At 40.9% G+C, this 25,943-nt stretch overlaps 1 pseudogene; it reads left to right on the plus strand.

Moving 5' to 3' along the window:
- Window positions 1–451: 451 nt before the first annotated feature.
- On the plus strand, window positions 452–4,512 carry LOC137245950 (probable phenylalanine--tRNA ligase, mitochondrial; annotated as a pseudogene).
- The last annotated feature ends 21,431 nt before the right edge of the window (window positions 4,513–25,943 follow it).

The following is a 25,943-nucleotide window of genomic DNA, read 5'->3' on the forward strand; positions in this document are numbered from 1 at the left end:
GTGCATATCTCTTGAACCAAGCAGGATAGGAAATTTTTTTTTGGCAATATGTGGGTATCCATTTGTAGATTAAACGACAATTTGATTGAGAGTTCCATAATTAACCCTTCAATGAAAAAATGGAGTTTATCGGTACACATTTGACCCCGAAACCCGATTTGGAGCCATATCTCTTGAACTACGCAAGATTTTCTAAATTTTATTTTTGCATTAGATAGCCATCCCCGTTTAGGACCATTCACAATTTGATCCAATGTTCTATCTATAACGGCTCAATTTCTACCGCACACTGATGGGTTAGTCGATCAGTGCTGATTAGAAACCGATTAGTGTGCATATCTCTTGAACCAAGCAGGATAGGAAATTTTTTTTTGGGCAATATGTGGGTATCCATTTGTAGATTAAACGACCATTTGATTGAGAGTTCCATAATTAACCCTTCAATGAAAAAATGGAGTATATCGGTACACATATGACCCCGAAACCCGATTTTGAGCCATATCTCTTGAACTACGCAAGATTTTCTAAATTTTATTTTTACATTAGATAGCCATCCCCGTTTAGCACCATTCACAATTTGATCCAATGTTCTATCTATAACGGCTCAATTTCTACCGCACACTGATGGGTTAGTCGATCAGTGCTGATTAGAAACCGATTAGTGTGCATATCTCTTGAACCAAGCAGGATAGGACATTTTTTTTTTGGCAATATGTGGGTATCAATTTGTAGATTAAACGACAATTCGATTGAGAGTTCCATAATTAACCCTTCAATGAAAAAGTGGAGTTTATCTGTACACATATGACCCCGAAACCCGATTTGGCGCCATATCTCTTTAACTGCGCAAGATTTTCTAAATTATATTTTTGCATTAGATAGCCATCCCCGTTTAGCACCATTCACAATTTGATCCAATGTTCTATCTATAACGGCTCAATTTCTACCGCACACTGATGGGTTAGTCGATCAGTGCTGATTAGAAACTGATTAGTGTGCATATCTCTTGAACCAAGCAGGATAGGAAATTTTTTTTTGGGCAATATGTGGGTATCCATTTGTAGATTAAACGACAATTTGATTGAGAGTTCCATAATTAACCCTTCAATGAAAAAATGGAGTTTATCCGTACACATATGACCCCGAAACCCGATTTGGCGCCATCTCTTGAACTGCGCAAGATTTTCTAAATTATATTTTTGCATTAGATAGCCATCCCCGTTTAGCACCATTCAGAATTTGATCCAATGTTCTATCTATAACGGCTCAATTTCTACCGCACACTGATGGGTTAGTCGATCAGTGCTGATTAGAAACCGATTAGTGTGCGTAGAACACCTTTCCGCGTAGGCGGCCTTCGGCCGCGCTTATTTAAAATAACCCTGGGCTACGCCATGCCAAGTCCGGGTGTGTGGTATAACCGTGGCTACCGCCACGGTGATGTCCTTCCGCATATTACCTTATAACTCTTATGTTTATTGTTATGTTAGCCGATCCAACACCGGCTGCGCCATGCACAGTAATTCTGCGTAGAACACCTTTCCGCGTAGGCGGCCTTCGGCCGCGCTTATTTAAAATAACCCTGGGCTACGCCATGCCAAGTCCGGGTGTTTGGTATAACCGTGGCTACCGCCACGGTGATGTCCTTCCGCATATTACCTTATAACTCTTATGTTTATTATTATGTTAGCCGATCCAACACCGGCTGTGCCATGCACAGTAATTCTGCGTAGAACACCTTTCCGCGTAGGCGGCCTTCGGCCGCGCTTATTTAAAATAACCCTGGGCTACGCCATGCCAAGTCCGGGTGTGTGGTATAACCGTGGCTACCGCCACGGTGATGTCCTTCCGCATAGTAGTAAAAATATATATTTTCCTTTTTCTTTATTAACTGAAAGGTGGCACGTTAATATTTATATTTGTTTTTTCTTTGTTGGTGTGGCAGCACAGCTTTGTAATGTCATCGATAAAATATATACATACATAAATGTGAATGTTGCTACAAAAGGGCGATTTATTTAATAAAAACAATTAAATTAAGTAAAAACAATGCAAGAATTATATGTGAAATATACTAAAATGAAATTTAAGTGTATCGTTGCCAATTTATATAGATATTTATGAGCATAAAGGTTTTGAAAGATGTGTAAATTGTAAGTGAGAGTGCTATAGAAATTTGCTAAATTTGCAAACTTTAACATCAAATAACTCGTAAACTATAAGTCTGCGCACTTTAAGATGATCGGCAGAACTCCCTCTTTCATTTGATACCAAGTGTAACCCCGAACTCGGGGGGGTGCTAACTTAAATCGCTGCCAAATACATTAATTTCAAATTATTCAGAGAATTACAAAACAAAATACATCGATAGTGTATGTTTGTTTGCATTTATGTCGACGTGTCACCACCTTATAATCTTCTACAAGTTAAAAAGATATTGTTGCGGAGCTGGCAACACTATTCACCACCTTCATTTGTTTTCGTTTGTTTAATTGCAACAACGAAAAAAGCGACAATAGTACCGACGGGTTTTCCGCGAATAACTTTTAACCGAGATAAAAAATGTAGTTTCTGCTTTCGGATTCTGAATCTTGACGCATATACGCGTCTTTTGATATCGCTATCGACATGTGCGACCCGAATTTTAAGTGCAGGACTTAAGTTGAAATTTTACTAAATTTGGAAATTAAAAAGCTTATATTTCATAAACTAAGAGTTTCCTAGATCTGCGGATGGTAATTTCGTGATTTTTAGGACCCCCTCTACTCCTACAAATCAACAAAAGTTTGAAAATCGTGGCTATTCTTACCTTCAGGTCTGGCAGCCCCTTAACACATAAACGAACAGTCTACTCGTTCAAAATACACTCGCTCTGCCATATTATTTCGGTTGCAGATGACAATTCGATTATAAAATAAACAAACGAACTCGTCGACGCTGGTGTATTTTTTCAGTTTTAAGCAGGCATGCTTAACGAACGAAACGATATCATTTCGTTACGATAATCAACGCTAATAAACGAAACGAAGTCACTTCGTTTCGTTTATTAACGTTAAGATCGTCAAATTAACGTTAATTTGTCGTTCTTAACGTTAATAAACGAAACGAAATGACTTCGTTTCGTTTATTAACGTTGATTATCGTAACGAAATGATATCGTTTCGTTCGTTAAGCATGCCTGGTTTTAAGTTTCGTTAATTATTAAATTAAAACGCGTTGTGGCTTAGTTGTTAACATCGGTAGTGGCTAAAATAACTCAGGTTAATGATTTGAACTTATTCCAAGTGCGGTATTTTAAAGAAATCGGTCAGAACGCATTAAGTTTGTTCGGTGAAATTTACATTTTTAAACGCTTATATTTCATAAACTAAGAATTTCCTAGAGTTGCGGATGATAAGTTTGTGATTTTTAGGACCCCTTTTACCCCTACAAATCAACAAAAGTTTGAAAATCGTGGCACCTTATATAAAATCCAACCCATCCAATTATAGGTATTATTGTTTGCGCGAAAGGTGTGATATCGCAGCTGATCGTATTTTTCACATTGGCAAAGCTATATGTCAAAAGGTGTTTCGCACAAAATTTTGATAATCGACTGTTTCCCAGTGATCATGTTAGTCGTGCCAAAGCAGATTGTTATTACATTAATCGCAACCATTTGTTACGCGCACCCACCACAGCTCACGAATCAGATTTGTCTTCATGTGGTTTAGGTAACTTTCTTGTAGCCGGCGAAGTGTATAGGCGCAACTGAATTGATAGTACACTCTCCAGTATTTCATAAATTAGACGCAGTTGAACATGAGATGAAAATTACATTGGTTGGTCTTGCACGCGATTTATTCGGCATCCAATTGGAGTAACGTTGGGTGGACACATAATTTTCTTTCACGCAACCCTCGGGGGAGTTGGAAATACTTTATAAAGGCAATTGGCTTGAAGTACTCGGGTGTGGTAATATGCGTCACGAGATACTACAGCGTTCAGGTGCACATAAGCAAATTGGTTATGCTGTTGGTTTGGGATTGGCGCGTTTGGCAATGGTGTTGCTCGATATACCTGACATACGAGTGTTCTGGTCTAATGCTAGTGGTTTTTTAAATCAATTCAGTGAACAAATCTGCACAATCTACCCAAGTGCAAACCTGTCTCAGGTTATCCGCAGTGTACGAATGGTCTTTCATTTTGGTTACCAACGGGTGTATAAGTCGATACTGGTTTGCTTGTAATGACTTGTATGACGTTGTACGTTCTGGGGACCTGGCTGGTGATGTGGTGGGACAGATTAGTCTGGTGGACCGCTTCAAGCACCCCAAAAACCGGTAAGTCAAGTGTCTGCTTCCGCAGGCATATGGAGCAGCTGTACTTGTTATAAGTGTACAAATGGTACATCAAAATTCAGTGCATACATGTCCAACACCAATACAAGAGGCTGCTGCATATGGCTTTGAAATGGAATTGACATGCTTAAATGCACCGGAATGCTATTTACCAGTCTGCCTAAAGAGTTGAAAGTAAAACGTGATTTTATTAATGAATTTCTTCATTTCTTTCCTCTAGCGATCCTGACACCGATAGGGAGACCTTTTATTTGGCAGTGGATGATTTGGGTCGTTATCTTCGCGTAGAATATTCAGAAGACACATCTACAACTTCAGGTATATTACAGCATGAAGTTGCTTTTCCTTTTGTCGTAGGATGTTCATTTCATTGTTTTATGGTAGTAATCATAATTATTAATCCAAAATGAGTTTGTTGCTGTTATATCTAGGCATTCATTTTGGAAAATATCCAAAATATTTCGGCGGTCAAAAAAATTAAAATTTTTTAACAAATAACAAAATCTATTAAAAAAAATAAGCAACAAGAAAGATAACTATCAGTATTCGTTATAATTAAAGTAAAAACAAACTGTCCTCAACCAATCATTACTAATTTTTTTGAAGTATTCAGCTGAAGATGGAAACTATAAAGTCATCAGTATGATACTACGCCCTGTCTGCATCAGATAGGCAATCACTTTATGAAGCATACACGTTTTTGTTAACATCATTATTCATTTACATAAAAATAACTACGCGTAATATTCAAGTACATAATCTTAATGTAATTGTGATTTATTAGTAAAATACAAGAAATGAAGTTTTGCTATATTACGCCGAGGACACCTCCCTGTGATTAGGTTAGATAGTTAATTTTGAAACCAGAGCCTTAAAAGTGTGAAATCATTTGAAATTTTTAATCATCGATTTAAGAATGCTGTTTCTTCATTCAATCACTCCTTAGTCAGGAATCTGACTTACTTTTAATTAAAGTCAATTCAAGATATCAACACAAATATTTAGTATTGTCTGTGATTACCCGCCTTTTCGTTATTTAAATAGTAATAATCCACAAAGAAGTTAACTGGAAAAGGATTTTTATTGAAATTTGCCTAAGGATCGAATAATAAAGAAGCAAATGAAAAATATTTCAACATTCCCATTCCGAAAATTGTCATCGTTCTAAACAGGTGTTGCCAATGTAGCATATAAAGGGTACTGCATGAGAAAGTACTAACCTACATTCGATCGTCCTTAATTGGTGATTAAACAATTAGGTAAAGGGCAATTCATTATAAAGCTCTTAATACAAGTTCCATCATATACTCTTCTTGGCGGTATATGGTGGTGGCCAGATGGAACACGGTATCTTTACTGGTTTGTGGGTAGGCAACTTGCAAGAGTAATATACAATTCTATATTTTCTAAGAAAAAATATTCTTTTAAACACAATATTTGTAATTACAGTCAATTAACGTAGGCTCTCTGGTTCGTTTTAGCTTTCATGATAACAAGAAAATTGAGTACAAATCTGGAACTAGACATAATTTTTCGGAGTTATGAAGCTCCAACGAAATCGCCGATAGACCTATGTACTTTGATGTATTTAAATTCAAATAGCTTAAACTCTAGTATCTGTTTTCGTTCTGTCATCGGCCAAAATATCCACAATTTACTCTATTTGGTCAATGCGCAATGTGTTCATTCGCAAAGTCCATTTTACAATAATAGCGCAATAAGTAAGACATATAGTTGTGCCATTTTGACATGTAGAGGAAAGCAATAGATTGTCTTATGTTTGGACACCATGAAGATGATTTAAGGCTTTCTCTTTTTATAACAAACAACTTCAATAATTGGAAGGCTATTATTTCAATTGACCAGTTTTAAACCTTTCTTTTTTTTTGACAATTTGAATCTAAACTTAGCCTTCGAAGTAGAAAGGCAGTTGGAGATTGTGTGTATTAGTGATCACAAGCATATGTGGGTGGTAGTAAACGGGGGAAAATAACTAAGAAAATTATGTTACGAGGGAGGGGAGATATATTTAGGCCTGTGGCCTAAACAGTACCCCAAAAAAAATTGTGCATCATCCTGGCGGTATCCACGGTTATACCACACACCCGGACTTGGCATGGCGTAGCCCAGGGTTATTTTTTATAAGGGCGGCCAAAGGCCGCCAACGCAGAAAGGTGTTCTGCGCAAAAATACTATGGATCCGACCCCCGGTTTCGGAGGTACCCGCGGGTCTTTTTTCGGTTTTTCGTTAATATCTTTTGAACGCGTTAAAATTTTTATTTTTCGCCTTCGGATTATTAATACTGATGTCAAGACGCGTCGTTGGACACCTTTCTCGATATTTTTGGTAGCGTAGACTTTTACTTTTTTTTACGCAGAACAATTTTCTGAGTTGGCGGCCTTCGGCCGCGCTTATAAAAAATGACCCTGGGCTACGCCATGCCAAGTCCGGGTGTGTGGTGTAACCGTGGCTACCGCCTTCGGATTATTAATATCGATGTCAAGACGCGTCGTTTGACACCTCTCTCGATATTTTTGGTAGCGTATTAGCAGTCGACCCCTTAACTAGACTATTACCCAATTTTTTTTGTGGGTACAAACACAACCACATGAAAATCGCCAACTTCAACTGTAAATATCTCCGGATATATATACAATTTTTCTTTTCCGCCATCGGATTATTGTTCACGAGATTAATACGTCTTTTGACACCTCTCTCGATATTTTTGGTAGCGTATTAGCAGTCGACCTCTCAACTAGACTATTACCTCTCTTTAAACAAAACATTATGTTTATTATATGCATTTTGAATATTTAATTTTACGAAATTTATTGAAAACTCAAATGCTAATACAAAATGTGAGCGAAAACAAAATGTTATTTGAAAGGGGAAGCACGATCGTGTGGACAGGAATGAATGTTACGAAATCATACTACCGAAATCGACTTATATTATATTACTTATATTAATACCGTGTGGACACATTATTATGGTGTTAAAGCTGTAGACATTGGTGCCGTTTGTCGTATAGCTGGAGACATTGGTGCTTTATCGGTAACCGTATCGGTAACCTTTTAACAGCTGATTCGACCAACCTTATGAGAATCAATGCAATCGATTATTGGTGCCGCTAAGGTCGTAACCGTATCGTAGCCAACCAATTGGGTTTTGGTTTACCGTCGTAACGATAAACAGCTGATTACGTTAGGGATACGGATACAGCGATACGACATACGGCACCAATGACTCCGGCTTATCGCTGTTGTCGTATCCCTAACGTAATCAGCTGTTTATCGTTACGACGGTAAACCAAAAACCAATTGGTTGGCTACGATACGGTTACGACCTTTGCGGCACCAATAATCGATTGCGTTGATTCTCATAAGGTTGGTCGAATCAGCTGTTATAAGGTTACCGATACGGTTACCGATAAAGCACCAATGTCTGCAGCTTAATATTTTATACTTTATTGAGCTTTAAGGGCCCATTACTGATACTTAGCAATGACTTGACTTAGCAACTTAGACACGGTTATACTCCACTTAGCGCATACAATCTGGCATCATAATCAATAAATGTCAATTTGTATGACAAAATGAAATGGAAACAAAGAAATGGCATCTCAAAATGTAAATGTCACTTAGAACTTTCATAGAAAATCAAAATTCAACAGACTTCTAAGTCAAGTTAAGTGTTGCTAAGTTTTGAACAGAGATGCACCTTAACGTTAAGCTAATCGTTTATCAAAAATTTTCCACCGTTTCCGTTGAAACACTTCGAAATATTATCGATAAAGAAATTATCAAGATAAATTGTATCTCGTTTTTACCCGAAACGAAAAGCATTCGTTAACGTTAAAAACGTTAACAAAAACGTGATACTTTATGTTTGAATTGTGCTGGCAATGCTATAGCCATGCTGAATCCGTAAGGTGGTAACAGCGAGCGGACATACACACAAACTCCATGTAATTTGTTTGTGTAATTCGTTGGTGGTAATGTCAAAAATACTCTAAGAAATGTTCGTACTGTCAAAATTCATGAGAAAAATTGCAATCAGCTTGGCTAATGCTTTCACCTTTAATAATTCCGCCACCATCCGCCATCAGCTATGCCAGCATAGTTTGAATAATAATCAACATAAACGATTTGATTTCGTTTTGATATGGCAGAAAACAAAACAAAATCATTTCGTTAATTTGACGTTCTTAGCGTTAATAAATGAAACGAAATGACTTTAATTGGGTTCTCATCGGATTCGTTCATTTCGACGTCTGGAGTTCCTCAGGGTAGCATATTGGGTCCACTCCTTTTCATTATCTTCATAAATGATATATCCAGTTGTTTCAAGTACACTAATTTTCTTTTGTATGCTGATGTTTTAAAGTTGTATTCGTCAATTACAAGTAAGGAGGACGTGTCGAATCTCCAATCTGATTTAGATAATGTGGCGATTTGGTGTAAACGAAATAAACAATTTAAATATTAAAAAATGCTCACATGTCTCCTACTCTAAGTCTCGCTGTCTTCTGCCTACATCTTACAATATTGATGGGCTTCCACTATTCACTTTAAGCGAAATTATCGATCTAGGTGTTGTATTCGATTCCAAATTTCTGTTTCACAGACATTTGAGCTACGTAATTGCAAAGGAATATTCAACACTTGCATTCATTAGACGTTTTGGCTCTGACTTTTCTGATCCCTACATTTTAAAATTGCTGTACACCTCGCTTGTACGTTCCAAATTAGAATACGCTGTTTTTATCTGGAGACCATACTATGATTGTCATATTAAGAGGCTTGAGCGAGTTCAAAAAGTGTTTGTCCGCTTTGCGTTGCGGTCATTAAACTTCAGAGACCCGATTCCCCCTTATAGGAGTCGTTGTTTGCTTATTAGCTTAAAGTCCTTAGATACTAGACGGTCCATTCTGTCCCTCACTTTTGTGTTGGACTTAATAAGTGGATTAATTGAATGTCCCTTCTTGCTTGAGAGAATACGTTTTAATATCCCGCAGAGGAGTTTACGGAATCACGATATTTTCTGGTTGGAGTTTGTTAGAACTAATTACGCAACAAATGCTTCGATTTTTAGAGCTTTGAAAGAATTTAATTCGCTTATGAACCCTGGAAATCTTGATTTTTCCTATACGAAGGAAGTATTTAAACAAAGATTAAATGAACTTTTCTTAGCTAATTCGTTTTTAAGTTAAAATAATAATGGTTGTTATTTTTTTAGATGCTTTTTCTTCTTGTAATCTGTGTGAAAATTTTTTATATTTTCTAGATTAATATTGAAATAAATAAATAAATAAATAAAATATCTTAACGAAATGATATCGGTTCGTTGGTTAAGCATGCCTGGTTTTGAGTAATCAGTAACATGCAATGTTCATTTAACAGAACTGTAAGTGACAGTTCTCAAGTCAAGTCAAGTCGGCAAATAGGGGATTAATTGTGCACACTCAATTCAAACGTATTCGTATTCTCTTTCGTTTAGTAGTCGCTGAGCATTTGGCGCAGTAACCAAAGATGACTTGATACGAAACATTTGTTTACGCTCTCATTTTTTCGCTCCCACGAGCGAATTATCTCAAATTTGCGCTGGCAACAATCACAGATAAATCGCTCGCGCCAGGTGAAGCGGGTGCCAGAACAGAAAATGTGCCAGCTCAAACGAAAACCGGCCGGAAAATTTCGGTAAACTTTAGTTTGCCCTGCAACTGTAGAAATGCTTTCAAAAATTATGGGAAAAAAGATAAAAATACTTTTTTTTAGTGAAGATATTATTAGTTCGAAGGCGGAGGGTAAATATTATTTCCCAATAAAAAGTTATCACTAAAAACAGGTTTTGCAAATATAAAGTCCCAACGCAACCAGCCAATTTTGATCACAGAACCTGGAACGTCAGACGTGTAAGATAAGCCCTATCCACTAAATGATGTTAACTATTATATCAAAAGAATATTTGGTTTTCACTGTGAGTATATATCGTTACAATATTTGACTAATTAATTTAATCAAAACGTAAATTTTACTTAGATATGTGTATATCTACTTCTTAAATAAATAAATGTAAGGTGTGATTTTCCCTACAAATTGGCCGGACCGGACCTACATGTTTTATGCCGACTCCGAACGGCATCTGCAAGGCAGATGAGTTTTCACTGAGAGCTTTTCATGGCAGAAATACACCCGGAGCGCTTGCCAAACACTGCCGAGGGGCGACCCCGCTTAGAAAAATTTTCTTCTAATTGAAAACCTTATTTCTAAAATTTTGATGTTGCTTTGCCCGGGGTGTGAACCCAGGGCATACGGTGTGATAGGCGGAGCACGCTACCATCACACCACGCTACCATCACACGTCTTAACTAGTCGTATAATTGTAAAATAAATTTTAAGAAATTAATATTTTTCCACTATTATTTTATTAAATGATTGAATCTATAAAATCGCCGAAATGTATGTTAAAAATCCCCATATTCAGATCTATTCATTTTTGTTTGGAGTGGCATCAATGACAAAAATGTGCATTTTGACAGCACTCTCTCGAAACAAAGGCCCCTGTTATGAGTATTTTTCGACCTTCGCTAGCTATCGATCATCGAAAATCGAATTTGAAATTGGTATTATGACATCTAATCTCCGTCGAAATTTTCGTTGTGTATCTAGTTTTGAAGCGAATAGAAATTTGTTGTCGACGCTGTATCAAGTTAGAAGAAAATTGTTTAAAACGTAAGTTTCTTGTTTTTATCTTCTACTTTTATCGCTACCTAATAGTAATTTCAAACTATTTGTATTAATCGGATATATTGTAGGATGCTTTATTTTGAATACAAAATTGAATAATAATGAAAATTTTTGAAAATAGAAAAATCAAAATTGAAAAATTAAATACTTTAAATATATTAAAATTACAAAGTTCAAAGTAACATAATAATAAAAATAAAAAAATGTAAGGCGCGATAACCTTCGTAGAGATCTAAGGCCAAGCTTCTCTTCCAATTTGCGTCGTGCTCCTCTTGATTTTCCCTACAAATTGGCCGGACGGGCATCTGCAAGGCAGATGAGTTTTCACTGAAAGCTTTTCATGGCAGAAATACACCCGAAGCGCTTGCCAAACACTGCCGAGGGGCGAATCCGCATAGAAAAATTTTCTTCTAATTGAAAAATCTTATTTCTAAAATTTTGATGTTGCTTTGCCCGGGGTTTGAACCCAGGGCATACGGTGTGGTAGGCGGAGCACGCTATCATCACACCACGGTAACATAATAACAAAGTTAAATAAAAATAATTGAGTTAATATAATATAAGAACCCTACATATAGGTCCAAGGTCGTGAATACAAAGCAACTGCTTGGAAGGCTGTTTTCACAAATTGAACAAAATCCGTTTATAACAAAAGGAACTTGCAGAAAGGATCAGGTGGAAAAAATCCCGAGTGTATTCTCGTAGCCGATGCTCAGTTGAGAAAATCCCTAGTGCGAAATCTGAGAATTGTTGCCAATTTCAAAAAGGTTGGAATAGACTTGGCTCTTGTGCATTGTTGCAGCCATTCATCTTTACTGGACAGCAAGTCCATGAACGATTCTATGGTCATTATGAAGCTTAGTTTTTAACACATGTAACATGTTTAGAAAGCTACAATTACGCGATGAAATTCACTTCAGCGTTTTATACTTCTGGCTAGTTGCAGTACTTAAGCTTTTTTTCTTCATAATACATAATTTTGCTTTTATTTGACAGACAATGGGAATTCGCTTTTATGGACGGTTGAATTTATCGAATTACCGAACAATGACACTAGTCTTGATCGAATGAGTGTCATAATACCACAAATCATACAAGAAGATTGCGCATTGCGCATATAAACATTAGATCAGCTCTTTTTTATGGCCAATTCCTACGTTATTTTCCTTTAGCTCTTGTTTTTTATACTCAGTTGAGCAGAGCTCACAGAGTATATTAACTTTGATTGGATAACGGTTGGTTGTACAGGTATAAAGGAATCGAGATAGATATAGACTTACATATATGAAAATCATCAGTATCGAAAAAAAATTCGATTGAGCCATGACCGTCCGTCCGTTCGTCTGCCCGTTAACACGATAACTTGAGTAAATTTTGAGTTATCTTGATTAAATTTGGTATGTAGGTTCCCGAGCACTCATCTCAGATCGCTATTTAAAATGAACGATATCGGACCATAACCACGCCCACTTTTTCGATATCGAAAATTTCGAAAAATCATTACCAAATACGGATTAAGTGATTAAACTTGGTAGGTGAGTTGAACTTATGACGCAGAATAGAAAACTAGTAAAATTTTGGACAATGGGCACCGCCCACTTTTAAAAGAAGGTAATTTAGAAGTTTTGCAAGCTGTAATTTGGCAGTCGTTGAAGATATCATGATGAAATTTGGCAGGAACGTTACTCTTATTACTATATGTCTGCTTAATAAAAATTAGCAAAATCGGAGAACGACCACGCCCACTTTTTAAAAAAAAAATTTTTTTAATTCAAATTTTAAAAGAAAAGTAAATATCTTTACAGTATATAAGTAAATTATAACAACATTCAACTCCAGTAATGATATTGTTCGGTTGGGGTGCGTTTGCTCCTGGAGGTAGGTAGGCGCACCGGGGTCGATCTCAGTGGGAATAAGCGGGTTGGAATAAAATAAGAGAATACGAGATTTCTCGTTATAATAGATATGATTTATTGGGTAAAAGTAAAATAAACTGGTTACAATATTACCTGAATATCTTGTTGAAAACAGTGGAGATCGCTGGTGGCAGATGTTAGCTGGGTGGCTGTTAGAATCCAAGAGGCCGGTTGTATAGCAAGCTACAACCGTTGACCCGCAAAATCCTCCGTTTTGGAGGGGAAAGGCACCCACACATCAACCCCGACATGCATATGCATGAGTGCTGACAGTGCTGGGGGGATCGCAATCAGATGCGGACAAGTTAGGCATCCTCCCTAAACATGCCGGCCCCCCTTGCGATACGCAACCTCGTTTTCCGCCAATGACCTCCGCTGAAACGAGAAAAATGAATATAAGACTTACACTCTAAACTTAATCTATATGAGGAGTTCGCCAGCTTCGCGGGTGGCCGGGAATCCTTCCCGACTTGCTCAGCATGCCACCTAAGCTAGGATGAAAAGTTAACGGTTATGAACAGGTATAAGTGAATATTTCTTGCCATTGAATTATACATAATTCTTAAATATAGAAAATCAGAACGTAATATATATATAGTCGATGGCCAGTAAGGCTGGACGAAGAGGCCAAGCTCTCCGTTCCTGAATGGCACCATTTCTTTTGTTATCCTTTGTTTTTTTTTTTGTTCAGGATGGAGAGGCCGAGGTCTCCGTTCCAGATTTGCAGTTTTGTGGTTGGACGAAGAGGCCGAGGTCTCCGTTCCAACGTATAACTTGTCGTATCGCTCTCAGGGCGACTGCGGCATTTTATGGAGGAGGTGTGGCATCTTATTGAGGTGCCGGGGCGAGTGGCCGTGAGGTTGGTTGGGTGCTACGCGTTTTCGCTACAGTGCATATATTTTGTAAATGATGTATTATATTATCAGTTGGTGCTGTCGGAATGGACGTGATTTCGAGCAGCTGATGCATAGTTACCAAAAGCAGTAAGATTGCGGTGTGTGGGAGGTTGGAACGGACGTGGTTCCAAGCCACACGAGCAAAATTACCTGTTTTGGTGATAAGCGTGGGAGGTTGGAACGGACGTGATTCCAAGCCACCCACCCAAGTCATGGCGTATTTAAGTTAGTAGGTATTTATCATTGCGTGGAGCGATTCACCCTTATCGCCGTCTTTGCGGTGCCTGGAAGCCAAAAATTTTCTTTTCCGAGAAGCGTGAGAAGCCAACCAAATGAAGCATCTAATTGTGTGCGAAAGCTCATGACGAATAGCGAAAATCGTAACCAAATTCCAAAATCTACCAACTGCATGTGCTAATATGAAAATGCACCAACTCCATGCTTATATGATGTGCGATGGATGTAAAGAGGCCCTTATTCGCTGCCTTGGAACACTCTTTGGGTTGATTTGGGCCATGTTGTGTGAGAAACCCAAATTGTGGGGTGTTTGTTGATTTCAACACAACCCTGGCGGGAATAGCCTATACTATCGAGTGTGGCAGTTTGTAGAGCTATCAGCTGGTAACTCTTCAACTCATTGGAGTGAGGCAGCTGTGCGGTGCTGCCAATTTGGCAGCGTAACGACACCTAATGGTCATGTCGCGAAAGTGTTTGAGGACATTCACGTTTGAGTTCTGACGCGACCTGAATTCTGAAATATTTCATTTTTTGTTTTTCATAAAGTTCATTTGGTTGAATTATGATTTCATAAAAGTTTCTGAACTTTCATTTAGTTATTTTTATTAATCTTGAAAATGGTATCATAATCTCCAATTAGCTTTTCCGCAGTTAAGTTTAGGCTAATAAAACTTGAAAATTCTCCTTCGAAAGTTATTTCTTCGTAGTTTAGAAGAAGGCTTTACTATGGAAAGTAAGTTATGGGTTTTTTTTCTCTCATATTTTGTTGTGTGAAATTCAGCTTGTCGTCGACCGCTGTTCATGTGATCAGCGCTTTTGGGTTTACTCATTTGCTGAGGTTTGTCTGGCAGCATTGTATTTTAGTGTTGGTATGCTCGCTGAGTCTGTGCGCATACCGGCATTTGTAGCGTGACACGCGAATTGGCAAGTTTTATCCGAGAAAAAAAACATGTGAGTATACGGACTGTGGCCCTTTTTTTTGGTTATGGGATCATTTTCTATAATATAATGATACCACTTTCTTCCCTTTTCGTTTCAGGGCATCGTTCGAACTTCGTCCCAATCTGCGCGTTACATTCTTGAATGTGCCGCGGAACTATAATAGCATCATATTGAAGATGCGGTATTATGACGAGGGACCCTCGTGGTACACCCGTTTTTATCGGGGTTATGAGGGGGTCCTTTGGTTGCGCGCAGACTCCGCGGGCGGCCAGGAATTTGTGTGCCGAGTGTGTGGGCACACGCTCAGCTGCTTTACAACATTGAAGGCCCACCTCAATCTCCACATGGGTTTCGCACCCTATAAGTGCAGCTGCGGGAAGCGACACCCCTCGGCTTCCTAGCTGGGGTTGCATCGCCAGCGAAAGCATAGCTCGCAGTAAGCGGGATTACGTCGGTCTCTGTCTTGTCGGGGTGTAAATATATTTTTGAACAAATAAATTGTAATTTTTGGACGGTGAATGGACAAAGTTTTTTTTTTTTTTTGGTTGTTTGTTTTGTCTTTGTGTCCCGAACCATATTAGTTGGTAGGGTGTGTTGGGCACCTACCTAGCTCGCGTAGGACTTGTTTGGGTTCCAGGCTAAAAGGACTGACGAAACTTTGTCGGAACTTCAAAAAACAAAAACAATTTCTATCCTGAAAGCGAGACCACTGTTCCCCAAAGCTTAGGGAGTTTGACATGTTTTTGTTTTTTTTTTTTCACTATCCTTTTAACAAAGAAAACAATGCAAATAAAAATCGAAAATTATTTCGGTCTCGAGTGGTTCACTTTTTTTTTTCTCACAAGAAAGCTGATTCTGCTGGTGTTTTTATGCCCCACATTGTCAAAGTAAAACAAAATTTTCCATTTGTCGAAACAAAAGTAAAGTTGTTCGGGTACTAACACTCGAGTTTGTCGAATCCCGCGGATCCGATTTGTGATCCCATGGGGTCGCGCACGATGTGTTTACGGCGTAAGAAAAGACAAAAGCAAATGTCATCGAGTGGCAACCTTAATTCGTTCATTCAAAAATGTCATTCATTCATGGAAATGAGTATACAGACATTTTTGAATGAATTTTCTTTAAGCTGGAGACATTGGTGCTTTATCGGTAACCGTATCGGTAACCTTTTAACAGCTGATTCGACCAACCTTATGAGAATCAATGCAATCGATTATTGGTGCCGCTAAGGTCGTAACCGTATCGTAGCCAACCAACTGTGTTTTGGTTTACCGTCGTAACTATAAACAGCTGGTTACGTTAGGGATACGGATACAGCGATACGACATACGGCACCAATGACTCCGGCTTTATGAAGAAAAAATATGCTGGGTAAGTATACTAGTATCGTTCCCTTTTGATACTTTTATAAATTTTCCTAATTTTTTATTCTTTTATTTCATTTCAGGTATTCTTTTATTTCATTTCAGGTACACAGCTACAAATTGGGTGGTTCTCTGGCACAATGCAAGCGATTGCGTGGGTTAAACGGCAAAATAAATAAAAATTCATCAGAAGAAATTTTATTTCGGTGAATTTTCTTCGTTTTTCAATGGATTTCGTGGCAAATTTTGAAGGAAAAAACCAGTAAATTTTAATTATTTTCTGTAAACTTAAAAAGAGTTTCAAAAATTTCGCCACAAAAAAGAAAAAACCAAATAGCCTTTGCGGCGTTGTTTCAGAAAGAACGTCGGAACAAAAGTTTATGTATATTCGGGGAATTTCAAAATTTCAAGCAACAAAGGCATCTTTTTACGTTGTGTGAATATAACTCATTGCTGTGCGCCTCTGCGAAAGGCAAAAAACAATATCCAAACGGTCCGAACACATTTTGCGACAGAGCGTAAACCCACGTTGCTCAACCCTCTTACGACCTGGAAATTTGAGACGGCATTCCTTAGTTATGGTAAACACAGAGTCAGCAGTGACATATCGGGACCTCCCAGACAAGTCGGAAAGCGACAAAAAAACATTACAAAACTTTATTATTAAGTAATGGAATACGAGTGTTACTCATTTCGAACCCAACACCTGTTCCACATTGCGGATTAACCTCATCATCATCATCATCCTCTTACGACTCTGCCGGCGATTCAGTTGCTGAAGAAAGTAGTAGCACTAGTAGAGAAGAGGAATCGATGAGCACTTCCAAAACGGGCAATGGTGGAAGCGATTCGGATTTAGAGTCAAAAGAAGGTGACGAAAAACTGGCAGCATGTGCATTATTATCTTTTGTGGTAGCGTGCCGTCGCGGTAGTGGGAGTTCTCCTGGGGTTGCTCCTGTTAGAACGCCTGCAAAAGGTAATACTCTTGCTGCTGCCTACACCACCACCGTAACAATCGTTGGCGATACAGACTAGAAGCAGAAACAAACCATAAACCAGTTGCCGGCTACACACAAATGCCGGTGGCAGAAAATTATTATGGTGAAGGCAACTTTGTTTTGAGTATTTGTTTTATAATATCTATAGTTGGCGGCGGGTTGTGTAACGGCTGAAGTACGATGGTGGTGGTGCTGCTGTGGTTGAGGTGAAGCCGTAACGTTTTTTTTCGCCAATTGCTTTGCACTTCACTACGATCCTGTCTTGTGAGTACTCTATCTATTGCGGTGTTTAATGTTCGTAATAATAATTTTGTTTTTATTATTTTCAAGTTGTGTACAGCAAATAGCAAACATAATTACGGATTGAAACATTCAAAAAGAAAATTTATTCACAAAGGGAATGGCGCAAAACAGCCCATATAATCACATTTATCATTTAGAAGATAATATATTCGGACAAATGCTTTAGTTAGAGTTACTTATATAAAATACGATCGAAAATTGTCGCAACTCCTGCTTTTGTTGCATTGCTATTACGATGGTATGAAAATCTATGGTTAAGAAACAATTGTGGTGGTTGGCGTATAGGAGGGCGATACTACATTAAGCGATTAATAGTTTAATGGTCGGATGAGTGTTGTGTTTTTTTTTTTTTGCTGTTGCATGGACTAAACTAAAGTTCAATCGATTTTATCATCTCGTCCATCAGTTTCACATGATTAAAATTCCGATACCGAATAAAAATCAGACTTTTGGTTGGTCCATATGCAGGGGCCGATTCGTAACATACGATCCGTGATCGAATGTCCTTTTTTTTTTTTTTAAATCACAATACCTCCGAAATGATGTATCGGGTTAATGAAATATGTGAGCTAGGACAACTCGCACTCACTGGATCCATAATATATTATAATTTTTCCGTTTAAATAGTTGGATAGCCTAATTTGTCTCGCTTGAGTGAAAATAGTTTTCGATCCGTGATCCCATGTTATAATTCCGTAGCAGATTTCGATCCATCTTTTGATTTTGTTCTCGTCTACAGCAGGGTACAGAAAAAGAGCACTGGCGATATTTCCTCAACCCTCGCCAGTGAAACTCCTCCTTTTTGTTGAAAATAGGTATCCAACCGACAAAACGTTCTCTCATATCACTAACTAAACATTTTATGATTTTGAGACGAAGTTCAGTTTGCATGTGCCCACAGTTGTTTGTAGATTGTGTCAAACCTTGAGCAATAATTTAGAGCGGTTTTAAGAGTTTTAAAGATGTTTAATATCTGATGTTTAATTCTGATATAAAGTACAGAACCCTTTTGTTGTTATTAATGGGGGGTTTTAACATTCGCATTCGTAATCAATTAAAAAGTCCAAGAATACGTAATGAATTAATAAAATTGGCAAAAATGATTTTTGAGAACCGGCAGAGCCGGCCCCATGATCCAATCACCGGAAGCTTCTTGTCCAATGATGACTGATATTGTGACACTCCCAAATTAAATCTGAACTGCCCTGCAAAAATCGCGAGTACTCCATGCATGCATGTATGGAGTACTCGCTATGGACCAAGCGAGTGCTCCAAAATTAACCACAATTCATACAAAAAATATGGTCCAATTAACATTGCGATGTCCTAGGACCGGACCATATACTCCAGCTCCGCATTACATCAGAGTAATCCACGGAGTACCCGCAGTCCAATAAACATTGTGTAGTGATTGCAATCGTTAAAAACGAGCAATGATCGGCTTACAACATGTTCGTGTAGAAACATGAGTTGGTCCTTCGCGCATTACAGTGGAGTAGAATTGTACGTACTCCAGTGGACCATATGGTCCAACGATTTTTGCAGGGTGGTTGCTTTTACGATGTAAGGAAAAACGGGCATAAATCAATCCCCTTCAGCGAAAAACGTAAAGGAAAAGTACATTAAGTAATAAATTAGTAGTGATAGTAAATTTGTAGACGCCACCAGGTGTTGGCGGAAATAATTACTTGTCTACTAAGTACTTCGTGAGTTTATAACGATTAAATATTGTTTTGGTCATTCAGAATTTAGATGAAGAACGGCGAGCGTCAGAATTTTATTCAATAATACACTATCTCAAAATTTGTTTCGAAAGCTCCCTATATCAGCATAAGTTCAATACATTCTGGCATAAGAGCAGTTAATGAAAAGCATTCTGAGATACGGCGTTCCTCAACCCAATTCTGAAATTGGACGTTATGTAGAATATGGCTGTCCCTACTCATTAAGTAAAAAAAATTCTTTTGGCCTCGTGCTTTTGTCCGAGTGCAATTGTGTTCTCTGGCAGACAATGGATCTGCGTTAGGGTTCTGGTGTCCTCGCTCGGGGCGAGTGAATGTGGGTTGACTTTGGGAAATTTAAAATATACAAAGGGCCGAAAGCCCTTAGATTCTGTGACAGATCGGTTCGCCCTTCTGCGGTAGGCTTTTATGATGTCCTCGTTATGCGATAACGAGTGAATGGGAGGGTTTCTGGTGTCCTCGCTCGGGGCGAGCGAGTGAATTTGGGGATTTTCTGGCGTCCTCGCTCTGGGTGAGGGAGTGACTTGTGGGGTTTTCTGTTCAGGGGGCCCCCGGTTAGTGTTGTTAAAGAACATAGGAAAAAAATGTTTTTTTTTTGTTTGCGACCTTTCGGTAAGCTCTCCCGCGTCCTCGTGCATCTCGCTCCCTTTCCCCATTGCCCACCAGTAGTCAGGTTTAGGATTCCCCCCGGTAGACTCAGCACGAGACCGGGGATAGAGAATAAAAGAAAGGTGTAGGATCGCCCTCCGGTAAACTCGCACCATTACGGGACGGGGGGGGTTGATTATAATTAGGGCCTCGGGAGAGACACAAGCTTAAGGATAGCGGGGCATAACGGCGCGTGGTTCAACGCGTCTTTATGTCCCGCGCTCCCTTTCCCCATTGCCATCGCGTAGTACGTTTTAAGATTCCCCTCCGGTAGACTCGCACCATCACGAGACCGGGGGTCAATTATAATATATGGCTCGGGAGAAACGCAGGCTTAGGGATAGAGAGACACGAAGTCGCGGGTTCCTTAATAGGCTTGCTTTGCTATCACCAACCGTGGGCCTCTGATTTTAGGTAGTCGGGGGAAATAGAATTTTGGTTTTTGGGGTTTTGTAAGGCGGAATTTGGCCCCTTACCTTTCATCCTCTTTGTCGTGGGACGGAAGGAGTACCAATTTCGTAATTGGTCTAGTGGTTTGTCCCCTTGCCGTATCCAGTTCGACTACTCGAAATCGGTTATCGGGGCCATAGTGAAGATTGGCTATCCGACCTAATCTCCATTCGTTGGGGGGTAGATTATCCTCCTTAATGACGACTAGGTCCCCCGATTTGAGGTTTGATTGTGGATGCTTCCACTTAACGCGCTTCTGCAATTCGGTGAGATACTCAGTCTTTCACCGTTTGCAGAAAGTTTGATGCAGCGCCTTAAGTTTCTCCCATCGATTGACGAGTGAAGTGCGATTCTCGCTGACGTCGATCTCGGGTGGTGCTAATAGGTGCCCTCCAACGAGGAAATGCCCTGGCGTAAGTGGCTCCAAGTTAGACGGCTCGTTGGAGGAGGGGCTTAACGGTCGAGAATTGAGACAGTACTCGATTCCACAAAGTAGGGTGCTGAACTCTGCAAGGGTAAATTTGTGATCCAAAGCGATCTTTTTGAAGTGGTTCTTGAAGCTCTTGGCCCCTGCCTCCTATAGCCCGCCCATGTGAGGAGCTCCTGGTGGTATGAAATGCCATGTCAGGATTTGGTGACTGTACTTGGATAGAGTTTAGTTGCGAGCGTCCGCCAGGAAAGCTTTGAGTTCCGAGCGGAGAGCTCTGGAGGCTCCGACAAAGTTGGTTCCGTTGTCGGAGTAGATGTTCTTTGGACATCCTCGCCGAGCAACAAACCTATCGAAAGCTGCCAGGAATGCGGAGTGCTGAGGTCACTAGTGGCTTCCAGATGAATAGCTCGTGTGGAAAAACACACGAAAAGGCAGACATAGCCTTTGGATAGTCGACACCCTCTACCGCGGTAACTTTTGATGTCGAAGGGTCCAGCGAAGTCGACTCCAGTATTCGTGAATGCACGGCTGAAGGTCGTGCGTTCGCGAGGGAGAATACCCATAAGTTGGGTCTGGGCACGCATTCGGTGTATAGTGCAAACTTTGCAATTATGAATGGTTGCCCTAATCATGGTTTTGATGTTAGGTATCCAGTATTGGGTGCGTATCAGACGTAACATGAGTTGGTTTTCCCCATTCAGACTTTGTTGATGAAACATTAGGACTGTCAGACGGGATAACCGGCAGTTGTATGGGAGGAGGATTGGGTGGCGTTCATTAAAAGCTAAGTTCTTTGGCGCCCCGATTCGCCCTCCCACCCGAATGATACCATGTTGGTCTAGGTAGGGATTAAGTGAGAGTATTGCAATTTTCCCTGTAATTGGTTGTCCGGCCTTTAGAACATTATATTCGGAATTGTAATGCTGCTTCTGATAGCTTTTAATTAAAAGTCGTGTAGTGGCCTTAACTTCGTCAGGGGAGATTAAGTGCGACATGACATGGAATGAATTTTTTGTTTCGGGGTGAGTTCTTCGGTAGAACCTCATAACGTATGAGAGCACCCGTAAAGCCCTAGGTAGGTCTGAAAAGCGTTAGAGAACATCGGTAGTATTTACTGTTTTTGTTGCGCAGGTCTTCGCTCTCTTTTCCTGTTGTTGTTGTTGTTGTTGTAGCAATGCTCGCCCAACCTAATAGCCGCGACCGATCACAAATTGTCATCAATATCCTCTAACGGGAGTCCAAGGAAACTTGCCGTTTCAACAGGGGTGGACCATAAGGAAAGGGGTGTTAGAGGCGTTGGTTCCACATTACAATTAAAGAGATGGTTGGTGTCATGTGGGGACACATTGCAAGCGGGGCATACATTTTGTATGTCGGGGTTGATTCTGGATAGGTAAAAGTTTAACCTGTTACAGTATCCAGAACGAAGTTGAGCAAGAGTGACACGCGTTTCCCTGGGGAGTATGCGTTCCTCTTCCGCGAGTTCTAGATATTTTTCTTCAAGCACTGGATTCACCGGGCAATTCCCGACATAAAGGTCCGACGCCTGTCTATGGAGTTCACCAAGGACCTGCTTGTGTTTTTTCGCTTCATACGGCTGGGTTCTCAGGTGCCGTATTTCCTCAAAATGCTTACGGAGATGACTCCTTAGGCCCCTAGGCGGTGCTGGTTCGTCAATCAGATGTCTGTTGGGATGCCCAGGTTTCTGGGTATTCAACAGAAACTGTTTGGTCAGCATCTCATTTCTCTCCCTGATGGGGAGTACTCTCGCCTCATTATGCAGATGGTGTTCTGGGGACATAAGAAGACAGCCCGTGGCGATTCTGAGAGCAGTCTTTTGGCAGGCCTGTAGTTTCTTCCAGTGGGTAGTTTTTAGGCTTGGCGACCATATGGGTGACGCGTAGCACGTAATCGGCTGGCTAATTGCTTTGTATGTGGTCATGAGCGTTTCTTTATCTTTTCCCCAGGTACTGCCAGCAAGGGATTTGAGGATTTTATTACGGCTCTGAATTCTCGGAACAATTGCGGTTGCGTGCGCACCAAAATGTAAATCCTGATCAAACGTCACACCCAAGACCTTGGGGTGTAGGACAGTCGGAAGCGTAGTGCCATCGACGTGGATGTTCAATATGGTCGACATTTGGGGCGTCCATGTTGTAAATAAGGTCGCGGAAGATTTAGTCGGTGACAATGCCAGGTTTCGCGAGGCGAAAAAACTGGAGAGATCAGGGAGATAGCCGTTTATTTTATTGCATAGCTCATCGATCTCTGGGCCTGTGGCCATTATTGTGCAGTCATCGGCGTAGGAAACGATTGTGACTCCTTCCGGTGGTGAAGGTAGCTTAGATATGTAGAAATTAAACAAAAGTGGGGATAGGACACCACCCTGTGTCACCCCTTGTTTAATTCTCCTTGGTTTTGATGTTTCGTTTCTGAATTGCACCGATGCCTGCCGACCACCCAGATAATTTGCGGTCCACCTTTTAAGACATGGGGGAAGGGTAGACCCTTCCAGATCTTGCAGTAATGAGCCATGGTTGACCGTACCAAAGGCTTTTGATAGGTCTAGCGCTACGAGTACTGTTCTATGGTGGGGGTATTGTTTCAAACCGCAATTTATCTGGGTGCTAATGACATTTAGCGCGGAGGTAGTGCTATAAAGTTTTCTGAAGCCATGCTGATGAGGGGCTAGCTGCAAATGTGCTTGGAAATAAGGGAGCAACATGGCTTCAAGCGTCTTTGCCACTGGCGATAGGAGAGATATCGGACGATATGACTCACCTACGTTAGCTGGTTTGCCAGGCTTTAGTAGCGGGACCACCTTGGCCATTTTCCATTTCTCGGGTATGGCAAAGGTGGAGACAGACAGGTTAAAGACATGCGCTAAATATTTGAAACCCTCTTTCCCTAGGTTTTTAAGCATCGGCATGGCTATGCCGTCTGGGCCCACTGCTTTGGATGGTTTAGCGCGACCAATGGCGTCCTCAACCTCTCTAGCGGTGATGCATTATATATTGTCGGCAGAAAGCGCTCGCGCATTTTTCCGCATCCGACAGCACCTTATCGCCAAAGGCGATGGACACTTTGTCTTTGTGCTTAGTCGGATTCGATAGGGACTTTACGGTGGACCAAAGTTTACCTACACCGGTAGAGAGGTTAAAACCTCTTAGGTGCTCTTCCCATTTCGCCCGCTTGTGTTCGTCCACAAGCAATCTGATGCGTTGGTTTATATCCCTTATTTGGGGGTCGCCTGGATCAAGCTGTCTAATAAGGTCGCGTTCCCTCGCTAAGCTCGCGGCCTCCGCCGGGAAGTGGGGCCGGATTTCGGGAATTCTCCCGGCGGGAATGAAATGTGCCGAGGCGGATTCAATGACCTTACGGAAGGCACGCTCCCCTTGGCGGGCATCAGTCGGGATAGGGAGGGCAGCAAAGCTGCTGTCTGTTGCAGATTTATATTCTTCCCACTTTCCTTTTTTGAAGTTTATGAAAGTGCGTTTTTCGGTGACGATGAAGTCGGCGGTACGCTCGAACGAAATAAGTATGGGCAGGTGGTCGGACGCCAATGTTACCATCGGCTGCCAGTTGACGCAGTTTACGAGTTCTGCGCTCACGATTGAGATATCTGGCGAGCTATGACAGCTTCCTACCATTCGTGTGGGGGCGTCTCCGTTTATTTTGCAGAACGTCGTTTCTTCTATTTGATCCGCCAACATCTCACCCCTACTGTCCGCCCGCAAGTTTGAATGCCATAGGTCGTGATGGGCATTGAAATCGCCTAAGATAATGCGATTGTTGCCAGTGAGTAAGGCCTCGATTTTAGGGCGGTATCCACTGGGGCAACAAGTGACAGGAGGGATGTAGATGTTGATGATTTCTAGATTTGCATCGCCTGACCGGACAGATAGGCCTTGACGTTCTAAGACATTGTCCCTGCGGTCGATGCCAGGATCAAATATATGATATTGCACAGAGTGGTGTATAATAAACGCGAGGCCGCCTCTATTTCCGCTCTCGCGGTCCTTCCTGTGGACATTATACCCAGAGCAGGTCTGCAATGCAGATCTTGCTGTGAGTTTAGTCTCTTGAATCGCAGCAATGCGGATGTTGTGCCGCTTCATGAAATCGACTATCTCCGTAATCTTCCCAGTTAGTCCATTACAGTTTAACTGCAGAATTCTGAAGTGCATGAGGGGTGACGCCGCCACTCTAGGGGTAAGTGACGGGTGACTACGCCTAGGTTGTGGAAGGCCAGGACGCAATTGCTGTTCTGGCATTGGGACTGGGCGCCCTTGGACAAGCATTGGGGTACCCGGATGATTTGGGTTTGCGACCTGGCAACATGGCGCGATGAAACCCGTCGAGGGGTTGCCGTCGCGGAGACCAGAACATCTAGGAAAGTGGCACCACCCAAGGCAGGAGCTGCATTGAGCGGATGTCGCAAACCTATATATTCTGTGCTGGCAGACGGTGCAAACGGAGAGAGGGACTAAGAGTCTGTTTCCCTGACCTGCACGATTGCTGCCAGAAAAGAGGGGGGGGAGAAGAAGACGGGGGCAGGGGCTGATGCTCAGCATTGCTACCAGCTCTACTACGAAGGTAGTAGTTATGAGTGGTATTAGCTGTTTGAGCTGTTGGCGCCGTGGGGCGCGAGCAGCAGCGGGTACTTGTTGTGGCTTGCTGAGCAGCGAGGCTGCTGGAAGGTAGTGGAGGGGCACTTAGGCGTAGACTACGGGACGCCCTTGGGCGTGAGCAGCAAGGAGCCACAAAAGATTTATAAAAGTTACGTGGACGTCGGGTTTTGGGATCAAGCCCAGAACAACCTGTCCGATTCAACCATCCCTTGCACGAGACACACTGAACAGAGTATGACCGTCCTAAAAAGATTCTTTTCTGGCAAATGCAGCAAAACCATTTCTCAGGACCGGGG

The sequence above is a fragment of the Eurosta solidaginis genome, chromosome 3 (genome assembly GCF_040869045.1).
Source record: "Eurosta solidaginis isolate ZX-2024a chromosome 3, ASM4086904v1, whole genome shotgun sequence".
Taxonomy (NCBI): domain Eukaryota; kingdom Metazoa; phylum Arthropoda; class Insecta; order Diptera; family Tephritidae; genus Eurosta; species Eurosta solidaginis.